Below are 13,075 nucleotides of genomic sequence, written 5' to 3'. Positions count from 1 at the left end.
GATCAGTCCAAGGGAGAGTTGTCAAGGAGTCTTGTAGCTGTGGGGAAAGAGCTGTTCCTCTGTCTGGATGTGCGGGTCTTCAAATTTCTGTGCCTTCTGCCTGATGGAAGGGCTGGAAGAGGGCAAAGCCTGGGTGTGAAGGGTCTCTGACAATGATGTCTGCCTTTCTTGCGATCTTGGGCCGAGCAGTTGCCATACCAAGCTGTGATGCAGCCGGACAGGATGCTCTCTATGGCACATCTGTAGAAGTTTTTGAGAGTCGATGCAGACATGCCGAATTTCTTTATCTTCCCTAGGAGGTAGAGATATTGTTGGGCTTTCTTGACTGTTGCATCAACGTGAGTGGACCAGGACAGACCTTTAGTGATGGTGACCCCTAGTAATTTAAAGCTATCGACCATCTCCACTTCGGAGCCATTGATGTAGATGGGGGGGTGTCATGCTACCCTTCCTGAAGTCGATGATCAGCTCCTTGGACTTTTCAGCATTTAGAGAGAGGTTTGTTTTTGGTACACCATGCAACCAAGTGATCTATCTCCCTTCTGTAGTCTGATTCGCCGTTGTTTGAGATACGTATGATCTGCAAACTTATAGATTGAATTGGAGTTGAATCTCGGCACACAGTCGTGTGTGTACAGGGAGTACAATAGAGGACTGAGCACAAATCCTTGCGGGGCCCCGGTGTTGAGGACTATTGTAGAGGAGGTGTTGTCACCTTTCTTGACAGATTGCGGTCTGTTGGTGAGGAAGTGAAGAATCCAGCTGCACAGGGAGGGGTCAAGTCCAAGATTGCAGAGTTTGGTTATTAGTGTTGTTGGGATAATAGTGTTGAAGGCGGAGCTGTAGTCTATGAACAGCAGTCTGGTGTAGGTGTCCTTGTTGTTGAGTTGTTCGAGAGTTGACTGTAGGGCCAGAGAGATAGCATCTGCTGTGGATCGGTTGCTGCTTTAGGTGAACTGCAATGGATTGAGACCATCTGGGAGGCTGGCGTTGATCCGTCTCATGACTAGCCGCTCAAAAGCATTTCATTGTAACAGATGTCAGGGCCACCGGTCGGTAGTCGTTGAGACAGGCTACTTGTTCTTCTTTGGAACTGATATTATGGTGGTCTTCTTGAAGCAGGTCGGGACCTCAGAGCGGAGAAGTGAGGTGTTGAAGTTATCTGCGAATAAACTTGCTAGCTGGTCAGTACAGGCTCTGAGTTCTTGCCCAGGGACTCCGTCGGGGCCCGTCGCTTTCCGCGGGTTTACTTTCAAGAAGGCAGCTTTTACCTCCGAGGCTGTGATAGTGTGTATGGGTGTGTTCAGGCTGTTTGGGGCGGGTGGCACTGATGTATTGGCTGACTGTTCAAAGCGGGCATAGAACTTGTTCAGTTCATCGGGGAGGGATGTTCCCAGCCCCAGAGACTCCGCCTGGCCTTGCTTTGTAGGCTGTAATCTCATGTAAGCCCTGCCATAGACGTCTTGGGTTTGTGTCGTTGGCCTGGGACTCTAGTTTGATGCGGTATTGTCTTTTTGCATCCCTGATGGCTTTCCGCACTTGGATTTCTTACATTGGTCAGCGTCATCAGATTTGAACGCCTCCATCCGGGACTTTAGCAGGGAGTGGACCCTTTGGTGGAGCCAGGGTTTCCGATTGAGGAACACGCGTATTGTCTTCTTTGGTACACAGTCCTCGACACACTTACTGATGAAGTCTGTGACGGTGGTTGCTGGAGTGTGGGAAAGAAAACTGCTGAATTAAGTTGGGAATAAAACAAAATAACAATGAGCGGAAGAATTAAAGTCTTGAGTATTTTATCGATAGAGAAGCAATGCTAGTAATCACCAGACATGTTTGAACCAAATCATCCATTACAACAGTGACGACCTAATGACAAGGGGTGAACTCACTCCTCTCGGTTCAACCTCAATTGGCCACAACAAAGATTTAAGTTTATTTTTTACGAGGATATACTTTTTCAGTGTTTAATTATTTAAGCTGTGGGCAATAAGGAGCCAAGCAAAGAAGGCTTCATTGAATCAAAGAAAGAGCAAATTTGTTAACCACTAAGTCCGATGGGAAAAACGCAGAACATCTCTCACACACAGGTGTCAGAAATAAGGGAAGTTAGATTGCAGTAAAAAAGGTTAAAAGAATGTACGGTAAAATGTCATTTGATTGTCCTGGAGGCGTGGATTTTTAAACATTGCGGCCAAATTGTACTAGCTGGTTTCATGGTCAGATGTAGCTGTCACAATTATTATGAGATCTCGATTTGCTGGTCGATTTCTGGAGAATTTGGCTTCTGAATCAGGCCCACACTGCTCCAGCTGCCGATCCTGGGGTCAACTGGGAGCCGCGGGGTCTGCGCATGCGCAGTTGGCGCCGGCCCCGATGCAACATGGCGCCGGACTACAGGGGCCGGGGCGGAAGAAAGGAGGCCCAGCCCGAGAGGCCGGCCCGCCGATCGGTGGGCCCCAATCGTGGGCCAGGCCACATTGAAGGCCCCCCCCCCCCCCCCCCCCCGGGGTCAGACATCCCCTCCCCCCCCCACAAGCTTCCCTCTGACCCTTCCACGTGAGTTCTCGTCGGCTGAGAGCAGGTGTGAACGGCGCCGGCGGGTTTTTTGACACGGCCATTCGGCCTATTCCGGGCCGAGAATCGCTGGGGGGCCCCCGGCCAGCACCGCGCCAGCTCCAATGATGCGGACTCGCCGCTCTGCGGGGAATCTTGTCCCGGCGTCGGGGCGGCGTCGCGCGATTCGCGCTGGTCATGGAGATTCTCCAGCCCGGCCCGGGCTGAGAGAATCCCGGCCTAAATCTCAGGAACAGAGAATCCCGTCCAGTATATGGGTGTGAAGATGTGCCAGCAACATGAAAAATATTGGTCTCTACGGGGATCATATTAATATAGCATGAACGACCAAGCATTCATCTCAAAGCCTTGTATTCTCTCATCGATGGTACAGGATATAGAAGAGACTGAAATAATGAAATTATAAATAAATTTACATGGTGGAAAGTCTTGGGAGATACTAATAGTCCCATTAGGGACTAATTAGGGATTAAATCTTCCTTACAGAACATCTGTAAAGAGGGAAGAACATTTACATTTTTATTATACCGAACCTAGATTTTCTAAGTCAAAAACAGAAAACACCAGACAATCTCAGCAGGTCTGACAGCATCTGTGGAGAGAATATGAGCTAACATTTCGAGACTGGATGACTGTTGAGTCTGGTTAGCTGTGTCTGATTCGCCGGGTTTGGGCCTGGCACTCGAGGCTGACAAGCTGCAGCCGCATATTAGCACTCCACTCCCCACACATTCTCATTCCAGACAGCAAGATGGAACTCCGAAGAGCAGCACCCCGTTTCGCCAATGCGGGGCTTCAGACCCTGCTGGATGCCGTGGAGGAGAGGCGGGGCACGTTGTTCCCCAGGGTGGGAAGGCGGCTGACACATGTGGACGTCAACTGGGACTGGGCGCAGGTGACCGAAGTATTGGGCGCCGTGGGTTCCACCATCAGGATCGGTCAAAAGTGTTGCAAGAGCCTGCATGACCTCCTCAGGGCGGACAGGGTGAGTAACCAGTCTCATGCTCCTTGCTCCATTCCCGTCCCACACCCTCCACACCCATAGGCACAACCCCCTCCACGCTGTCTCACCAGGCAGACCAGTAGGCAGTGCTGGGAGCGGGTGGGCGAACCCCAGGCCAACCGAGATGGGCGATCACCAGCACCATGCCCCTTGAATCAACCCCCATCCCACATACCCGTAGCCACCACCCCCCCCCCCCCCCCCGTCCTCCAGAGGGTGATCGAACCCCACCTTCGTGAAGGGTGCCCACAGCCCACCCCCGTCCCATGCCAAGAACCATACCACCCGCCATGGCCAGGTGCCCTACACACAGGCCACAGCCACGGATCCTCTCTGCTGCCCACTTCTGAGTGTTCACACTGTGCATTATCTTTCCCCCAGGAGAAGGCAGCCTACAATCGCAGAGAGAGAGAGAGAGAAAAAGCAGACCGGACGGGGCCTGCTGGAGCTGCAGCCCCTCACCGCCGCTGAGCAGAGGGTGTTTGACCTGGTCGGCGGGGCCAGAGAGCAATCCATTGTCTGCAGATGGTAAAGTACGGACATGTTAGCGTAGTGGGTATCCCATGCCCGATCGGGCCCAAAGGACTACATGATGGCCCTGGCACAGGCCTGCATGGCAGCCCCTGCCCCCGTATGTCCTCTCCTCACCCTCCCCTCCCATCCCCAGATCCACCCTCCGGCCATTCCCCCAGCACTCTGCCCTCTGCACCGCATTCCGAGCCCATCAGTGCCTGGCAACTAAGGGACCTCTGGCCCTGGCATCCGTCCCTGTTGGCAGGGGTACCAGTAGCTGGCCCTACACATGCCAGCTGTACACTCTGCGTGCCCTGTATGGTGCCCTCCTGTGGGATTTACTGTGGGCATCTCCCTTGGGTGGGCCACGTGATGCCCCACCAGCAGGGTGGCACCCGAGTGTGGGTGGGCGGGGTTGGGGTTCCCAAACGGCCGGTGTCATTCTGCGCAACCATGGGCCATTGTGGGCAGTCAGTGTGGTGCATGGCAAGGTGGCTGCCTTGAAGGTCATAGCAGTGGCGGCCCGTGCCTGGACACCCTGGTCCCAGGGCGTGATCCCTACCGCACGGCCCAACCCCTTCACTGCTCTCCCCGCTGTGGCGGACACTTGCCCAGCCAGCGGCAACTCCGGAAGCCCATGGTTGCACCTTTGAGAATATGTCCTCGCTCTCCCTCAGCAGCCAGGGCTTCTGCTTCCCGATTTTATATCCGAATCCCACCGTTGGTAATTCCTCCTTGCGGAGACGGAGCATCACGGGAGGCCCAGAGAATACCGGGGCGAGCCAGTTAATGATCTGGCCAATTATGTTTACTGTACCATTTGCATGGCCTCGCCGACGTGCGGCATAGAACGCATTCATGCCGCTGTCGAGGGATCGGAGCATGCCATTCTGTCTTGGCGCCTGCCGCCGGCCACGATCTTTGGCTGATGCATCGGGCGAGATTCTCTCATCCCACGGTAGAGTGTCCCCACCGTCGTAAACGCCGTCACATTTTACGATGGCGTGAACGGGCCGCTCCCAGGACTAATTCTGGCCCCTACAGGGGGCCAGCATGGCGCTGGAGCGGTTCAGCTGCCGATCCCGGCGCGAACTGGGCGGCGCGGTATCCGCGCCTGCATGGTGGCTTCCTTCAACGCGCCGGCCCCGACGCAACGTGGCACAGGAATACAGGGGCCGGCGTGTAGGAAATGAGTCCCCCAGCCAGAGAGGCCGATCCGGCGATCGGTGGGCCCCAATCGCGGGCCAGGCCGCATCGGAGGTCCCCCCGGGGTCAGAGCCCCCCCTCGCCACTCCCACAGGCCACCACCTGACCCTTCAACGCTGAGTTCCCGCCGGCTGCGAGCAGGTGTGGACGGCTCCGGCGGGACTCAGCATTTCCACGACGGCCGCTCGGCCCATCCCAGCCCGGGAATCCACGGGCGGCTGCGTAGAGCGGCCCGTGACCGGTGCTGCGCCAACCACGCCGGCGCCAATACCGATATTCCTCTCTGCGCAGAATCGCGTGCCGGCGTCGGGGCGGCGTGGCCCGGTCACGGGGATTCTCTTGCCCGGCCCAGGGCTGAGAGAATCCTGCCCATGATTCCCGATTCCGGCATCGGCCGACAGAGAATCCCGCCCAAAATAAGTGTAACTGAGCGTTGTTCAATTTTTTAAATCATTTCTCTGAATCTAAAGACAGGCAGGTAGATTACAACTTTTACCAGCAGGCAGTTAACTCGGAAAACAGATTGGCTACTTGTTATACATCTAAAATGTGGGTTGACTGAGTTGGAAAATAAGTCAATGACCTTCTGTGACCATTTATTTACCCATCGGTCAAAGATAAAATCTACCTCAGAATGTTATAATGTTATGAGGCTGCATCTCTTGATCTGCTTCATCAGTGACAAAGCTCTTGCGAAAGAATTCTGCTGAGCCATAATGCCACGTTTTCTATCACCCATTCTTGCTTCAGGAAACTTGCTTATTGAGATTTGTCACCACTGAAAACATTACTTAAACTCTTAAAGTGGTTACTGGTTAATAGGGGAAATTCAGTTCAGTCATCAACCAAATCTATTTTGATATCCAATACTCAAACTAATTATTCGATTTATTCAGAAATGAGTACCCAATGAAGGGCAGAATTTTTGATATAATCGTTTGCATTTAAGCACAAACAATAATGGATCAGAAAGTGAAAATAAGTCAGCGCTCTTAATGATCTCACTGCAATATTCAGTCTACATTCCTTATGACTAAGACAATTTGTGATATATGAACTTTAATAGGCCACACTTACAAAATTACAAAAGCCCTCCACTTAATCAATTCTGGTGAATTTGGTGAATAATTCAGAAATGAGTAAGGGAAAGTGTATTATTTATTCCAGAAAATGCAGTAAATTTACTTGGTAGAAAGCAAGTCAGAAAAAAAATTAACAGCCCCAGTACACTTGCGACATTTCTGTGTATTATTAGCTAATACATTTGTGTAATAATCGAATGTCCCAATTGGTGGTGGCACAGGTCTCATTAGAAAAAAACTGCAAGGACTCTTACAGCTAATGAAGCCTTGATGGATCTAGTGTACTGGCTGTCTCTCAAATTCTATAGTGCCTGCTCAACTGAAAGTCTGCAGGCTTTGAAATGAAAGATGCCTAAAAGCCTGTATGCTGCTGTGTTCGAAGAATGGATTTGAAGTCAAGTATTACCTATGCACTAATGGCTGCAGCAGTTTTCCAGCTGAGTTTGAAGCTTGTCCATTCTTGTCCTTTATTTTGTCTTGAAACATGCTGGGTCGCCGGTTGCAGTCAAAATGATGGCTGCATTACCCCATGATGCAATAAAAAATTCAAGTGGCATTCACTGGAAAAGTTTTTACTTTTTTGAAGTATAATGTATTCAAAAAGATCTCACAACGTTAACGCTGTTCAATTTATTTCTATTCAGAAACTTTCCAAATCTTTGGCTAGAGTTCAGAAAGCAACTTTTTGATTACCACAAAGCTCTGTTGGGTAAGAAATGCCAATTAATTATTAATTAAAGTGATGGCTCGGAAATCAACTGCAACAGCATATCTTGCCCGCCAAGCTGTTTATGGCACTCCTGCTTCAGGTTGTATTCTGGATAATGTGAGGGACGAATTACATTCTTTCTCTCATTTACTGTCCCTCTGCATAGACCATAGAATCTTAGAATCATAGAATTTATAGTGCAGAAGGAGGCCATTCGGCTGATCGAGACTGCACTGGCCCTTTGAAAGAGCAGTTGGCAACAATAGTTAATGCTGCTTCGTTGTTTACGGTTCAGTTGCAGGGCATTTTTGGTGACAATTTCAACATATTTCAGAACTTTGCATTGATCCAATTTTAATAATTGCAGTTAATCAAAGTTGATTAAAATCGAAAAGCTTTGAGGCACGGACTTTAAAAAAAAAATTTAGAGTACCCAATTATTTTTTTCGCCAATTAAGGGACAATTTAGCATGGCCAATCCACGTAACCTGCACATCTTTGGGTTGTGGGGTGAAACCCACGCAGACATGGGGAGAATGCACAAACTCCATACGGAGAGTGACCCAGGGCCGGGATTCGAAACCGGGTCCTCAGCGCCGCAGTCCCAGTGCTATCCACTGCACCACATGCCGCCCTTAGGCACTGACTTTGAGCTCAGTTGGCTGGAAAGCTGGTTTGTGATGCAGAGTGAGACCAGCAGCACCGGTTCAATCCCCGTACCGGCTGAGATTACACATGAAGGCCTCGCCTTCTCAACCTTGCCCCTCGCCTGAAGTGTGGTGACCTTCAGATTAAACCACCACCAGTCAGCTCTCCCCCTCAAAGAGGAAAGCACCCTATGGTCATCTGGGACTATGGCAAATTTACTATTTTGTAGGCCATCAGCGGTGAGCTAGATGATGAAGGATAATTTATGTTATACAATTATATATACACTTTATCTGAAAGTTAACAAGTAACACCTATTGTGCACCACATGAGTGTTTTTTTCGACAGAGAAAGGATCTTGCAACAGACAGAGTGAAATGCAATTTTCGCTTATTGTTGTCGACCTTGCAAAGTGATCGCAAGAGTTTGTCAAGTTTGTACGTTTTCCTGCAACAGGGTTTTTGGACAAAATAACATTAAATGTTGTCATAGCTCATTTCAAATGTATGTGTGTGTGCTCAGATGTACAGTGGCACCTTGCAAAGAAATGTTTTGAGCATTTGGGTGTTAAAGGTGGACAAATCTCTTCAAACTTTAATGCACATTTTTAATAGAAATAGTTAAGTCAGCTGATTCTGCTATTTTTCTGACACTTTTTTAATATATGACTAGACATGACCAGGGCAGAAAATGTGCAGAAAACTAGGCTTATACTTGAGATTCTGGAAATATATAGTCATCTCAGATTGAAGTTGGAACAAATGCACCTTGCTGAGCACATAGATTGGAATAAAGAATTGTTCTCAGTAATGTTATGAAAATATAAGCTGTGTACATCTATGTTGCGAATTTTCAGTTGTTTTTATTAGGAATTGGGTTGCCTGTTCAGGCAAGACTTGAATTGTTTCATAAATGAGTGGGGAATTGGTTCTGCAAAGCGAGCTTCTCAGCATTTCTCTAAACCTAAGGATTTTCTCCTGATATCCCCTGGCATAATTGTTCAGGCAACATGAAATGGAAAATGGTGACTGTGTCTTATCAGGACTACAGATCTCTACTTGAGTAGTGTCATCCGCTTCTGGCCTCCATCGTCCATGTAAGCCGGGTTCATACAGGTCTCTGATATCCACATCTTGTCCTTTGGTGAGTGTTGACATCCGACTGAGCAACGGAAGTAATTATTGGTGAGCTTTACCCTTTTCTTACTTGCTGGCTACATGTGTGCAGGCCAGAAGTGGGGATGTTTGCCCATGATTGCACAATGTTCAGGACCATTTGTGTTTCCTCAGATACTGGAGTGGTCCATGGCCATATGCAGCCCTGCACAACATTCAGGCTTGGGCTGATAAATGGCAAGCAACAGTCATGTCATGTAAGTGCCAGGCAATGGCTAACTCCAATGAGAGAGAATCTAACCATTTCCACTTGATATTCAATGACATTACTATCACTGAATCTTTCACCATCAACACCCTGGAGGTTACCATTGACCAGAAACTGAACTGGACCAACCTCATAAATACTGTGCTCCAAGAGCAGGTCAGAGGTTGGGAATGATGTGATCTTCTAACCTCCCAAAACACAGGTCAGTCAGGAGTGTGATGGAGTACTATACATATGCCTGGAAATGCAACTCCAACAACACTCAAGAAGTTCAACACCATTCAGGAAAAATATAGCTCGCTTGATTATCAATTTTTTTTTAAGATGTAGAGTTTACAGTGCAGAAGTAAGGCCATTTGGCCCATCGCGGCTGCACCAGCTCTTGGAAAGGGCACTCTACTTCAGTCCACACCTCAATCTTATCGCCTTAACCCAGCTGGAGCGGCCCCCCCCCCGCAATTCTCCGGCCTGGATGGGCCGAATGGCCGTGACAAAACACCCGAGTCCCGCCGGCGTCGTTCTAACATGCTCTGAGCCGGCGGTCCGGGGGCAGCCTGTGAGTGGAGAGGGGGGGTCCGACCCCGGGGGGTGGGTGGGGGGGGGGGCCTCCGTTGTGGCCTGGCCCGCGATCGTGGCTCACCGATCGGCGGGCCGGCCTCTCGGGCTGGGGGCCTCCTTTCTTCCGCGCTGGCCCCTGTAGCCCTACGCCATTTGGTGTTGGGGCCGGCGCGGAGAAGTGAGCCACTGCGCATGCGCGCGTTGACGCCGGTGCCACTGCGCATGCACGGACCCCGTGGCGCCCAGTTGACGCCGTGGGCCGCTTCAGCGCCGTGCTGGCCCCCTGTGGCCCGGAGAATCGGGCACCAAAAGGCCTTTTGACGCCGCAGTAAAACACCCGTTTTTACACCGGTGTCAACACTTAGCCACGCGATGGGAGAATCCCGCTCCTGGTCTCTGGTGCTTTGAGGCAGCTGTGCTAACCACTGCGCCGCCGTGCCACCCCGTCTGCAAGTTTCCCTCCAGGCCACACACCACCCTGACTTGGAAATAAATCGCTGTTCCGTCACTGTTGCTAGGCAAAAATCCTGGAACTCGTAACAGCACTGTGGGTATATCTAAACCTGGTGCACTGTAGCAGTTCAAAAAGACAGCTCATCAGCACCTTCTCAAGGGAAATTAGGGATGAGCAACAGATTGTGGCTTGGTCATTGGCACCAATAACCAGAAATGAAAAAATAAAAGTCCGGGATTCGTGAATATTGACCAAGGACATGGCTGATTTGCTCCTAATTCATGGGTACCTCGGTGAATCTTGGACGTCCCGATGAAGTCAGATAATTCACCATGTTTTGGGGAAAGAATCTGGAATCACCGTCTGAAGAATACATTTACTCACTCTCAGATTTGCTGATCCAACTGAGGTTACAGATAACCGACATTTTGGTAATAGCCTGTAATGCAATACCACAAAAATCAGTACAATATAAATAGGGGTCTGGATTCTCCAGAGAATCCACTTTCACGCCATAATCGGACCCGCCGCCGGTTCGGCGATTCTCCGGGGCCCGAAAATCGGCGTGACCACGGAGAATTTACTCCAGAAATTTCGAGAAACAAGTTTGTGGTAGTATGCATTAGGGGTCATGTGGGACTGTGAAGCCGTGATGTCATTGGCTGACAGATCCCGGGTCCTGGTTGGCTGTTGACCTCTAGCTCCGCCCTGAAGGCGGAGTATAAGAACCAGGAGTTCTCCCCCGCAGGCCAGTCTGCTATTGAACTGCGGGGAACAAGTCACGTGTGCGCTGCAAAGTTGAGCTAATTCAATGTTCTGCAGCGGGCTAGCAGGGACCAAAGTAAATCTCGCAGCTTTAGCTGCGGATACGGGCCCTCGGGACATCTGGGGCGAGATTCTCCGACACCCCGCCGACACCCCTCATTGACAGAGGCCCGTCCAGGAAACCTCCGCTACCGACTGGCAGAGTTTCCAATGGCGTGGAACTAATCACCTATTGCTGGTCGGGATGCTGGCGTGGCGGCTGTGCACTCAGTCCGTGGCTGCCCTGGTCGGCGAGGTGGGGGGGATCGGACACCGGGAGGAGCCTGAAAGGCTTAAACGTGGTTTGATGCTCGGGTGTGTTGCCGATCGGGTGGGGGGGGGGGTTCTCATTTTTCCGTCTGGCTCCACGGTGCGAGTCCGCCATGGAGCTCGGCGCGGCCATTGGAGCCCACCGCCGTGCGCATGCGCGGACTCCAAACCAGGGGCAAAATTCTCCGGTATCGGCGCGATGTCCGCCGACTGGCGCCTAAAATGGCGCAAATCAGTCGGGCATCGCGCCGCCCCAAAGGTGCGGAATGCTCCGCATCTTGGGGGGCCGAGCCCCAACCTTAAGGGGCTAGGCCCGCGCCGGACGAATTTCCGCCCCGCCAGCTGGCGGAAAAGGACTTTGGTGCCCCGCCAGCTGGCGCGGAAATGACATCTCCGGGCGGCACATGCGCGGGAGCATTAGCGGCCGCTGACGGCATTCCCGCGCATGCGCAGTGGAGGGAGTCTCTTCCATCTCCGCCATGGTGGAGACCGTGGCGAAGGCGGAAGGGAAAGCTTGCCCCCACGGCACAGGCCCGCCCGCGGATCGGTGGACCCCGATCGCGGGCCAGGCCACCGTGGGGACACCCCCCGGGGCCAGATCGCCCCGCGCCCCCCCCCCCCCAGGACCCCGGAGCCCGCCCGCGCTGCCTTTTCCCGCCGGTAAGGTAGGTGGTTTAATCTACGCCGGCGGGACAGGCATTTTAGCAGCGGGAGAATCGCGGGGGGGGCCGCCAACCGGCGCGGCGCGATTCCCGCCCCCGCCGAATATCCGGTGCCGGAGAATTCGGCAACCGGCGGGGGCGGGATTCACGCCAGCCCCTGGCGATTCTCCGACCCGGCGGGGAAGTCCGGAAGGGCCCGTATCCGCAGCTAAAGCTGCGAGATTTACTTTGGTCCCTGCTAGCCCCCTGCAGAACATTGAATTAGCTCAACTTGTTTCTCAAAATTTCTGGAGTAAAACTCCATTGTTTTTACGCCGGCATGGGGACATTGTCCCATTTTGGGAGAATCCAGCCCAGGGTTCTTGCACTGCAATAAAGCTCTGAGCTTGTCCGATAGAATTGTCTGTATGCCCACCTCGAGGGCTGGTTTCTCCGGCCGCGCCACATTTCTGTTTCATCCCGCCGGCGGAATGCTCCGTTAGGCCGACGGGTCAATGGGGTTTCCCATTGTGGGGCAGCCCCACGCCATCGGGAAAACCCCGGGCTGCCGGCAAAATGGAGCATCCCACCGGCGGAGAATCCAGCCCAAGTTGTCTTTGTTGACCTACTTCTGTACCCATAGACCTACATGTGTTTGTCATTCTGCCTTATACCTTTACACAGTTGTCTGTGTTGATCTCCTGTGATTCAAACAACTATCTGCTGTCTTTGTGCTATTTTATCTGTCTGTGTATTTGTCATTCAACCTACCTGTTAACCTCGCTCTCTCTCCGTATAACACTATATCTATCTGTCAGACTAATGTCACGTATTGTACCTTGCTCTTCTTTCTATTTTCTTTCTATTCTATTTTGCAATGAATGATGACCCACCTGTGCTGATTCTTTCTGCGGTGTCCACATGGAGGCACAACAGGCACAAGAAATTTTCATCTCCATTTTTGGTAACATTTATGACAAATGTGAAAAGGGCCTTATCTGGATCCACCACAAATTCCTTCCAAATAGCCCAGAATTTCTTCAAACAGTGTATTTTGAAGAGTTGTTGAAATATATGCCTGTTTTGACACCAGTCTTATTAGCAGGACTTGAGAATAACATTAACATTAGAGAGATGGGCAGCACAGTGGCGCAGTGATTAGCACTGCTGCCTCATGGCACTGAGGACCCGGGTTCGATCCCGGCCCCGAGCCACTGTCCGCGTGGA

General features: G+C 51.4%; 1 protein-coding gene across 6 annotated transcripts in view; it reads left to right on the top strand.

Moving 5' to 3' along the window:
• The window catches only part of LOC140384679 (leucine-rich repeat-containing protein 4C-like), a 1,407,047-nt gene that overhangs the window by 624,486 nt on the left and 769,486 nt on the right, over positions 1 to 13,075 (top strand). For 2 of the 6 annotated variants that reach the window (XM_072466608.1, XM_072466605.1), the window contains one exon: positions 7,026 to 7,090. The exons of the other annotated variants lie outside the window; for them this stretch is intronic. The gene's annotated coding sequence lies outside the window, so the exon portion shown is untranslated. The remainder of the gene's footprint in view (positions 1 to 7,025; positions 7,091 to 13,075) is intronic. 6 annotated transcript variants of the gene reach the window in all.

This window comes from Scyliorhinus torazame, chromosome 10, assembly GCF_047496885.1.
Source record: "Scyliorhinus torazame isolate Kashiwa2021f chromosome 10, sScyTor2.1, whole genome shotgun sequence".
NCBI classification, from domain to species: domain Eukaryota; kingdom Metazoa; phylum Chordata; class Chondrichthyes; order Carcharhiniformes; family Scyliorhinidae; genus Scyliorhinus; species Scyliorhinus torazame.
Note: the sequence above shows the minus strand (reverse complement) of the source record. Positions and strands in the feature narration are given on the sequence as shown.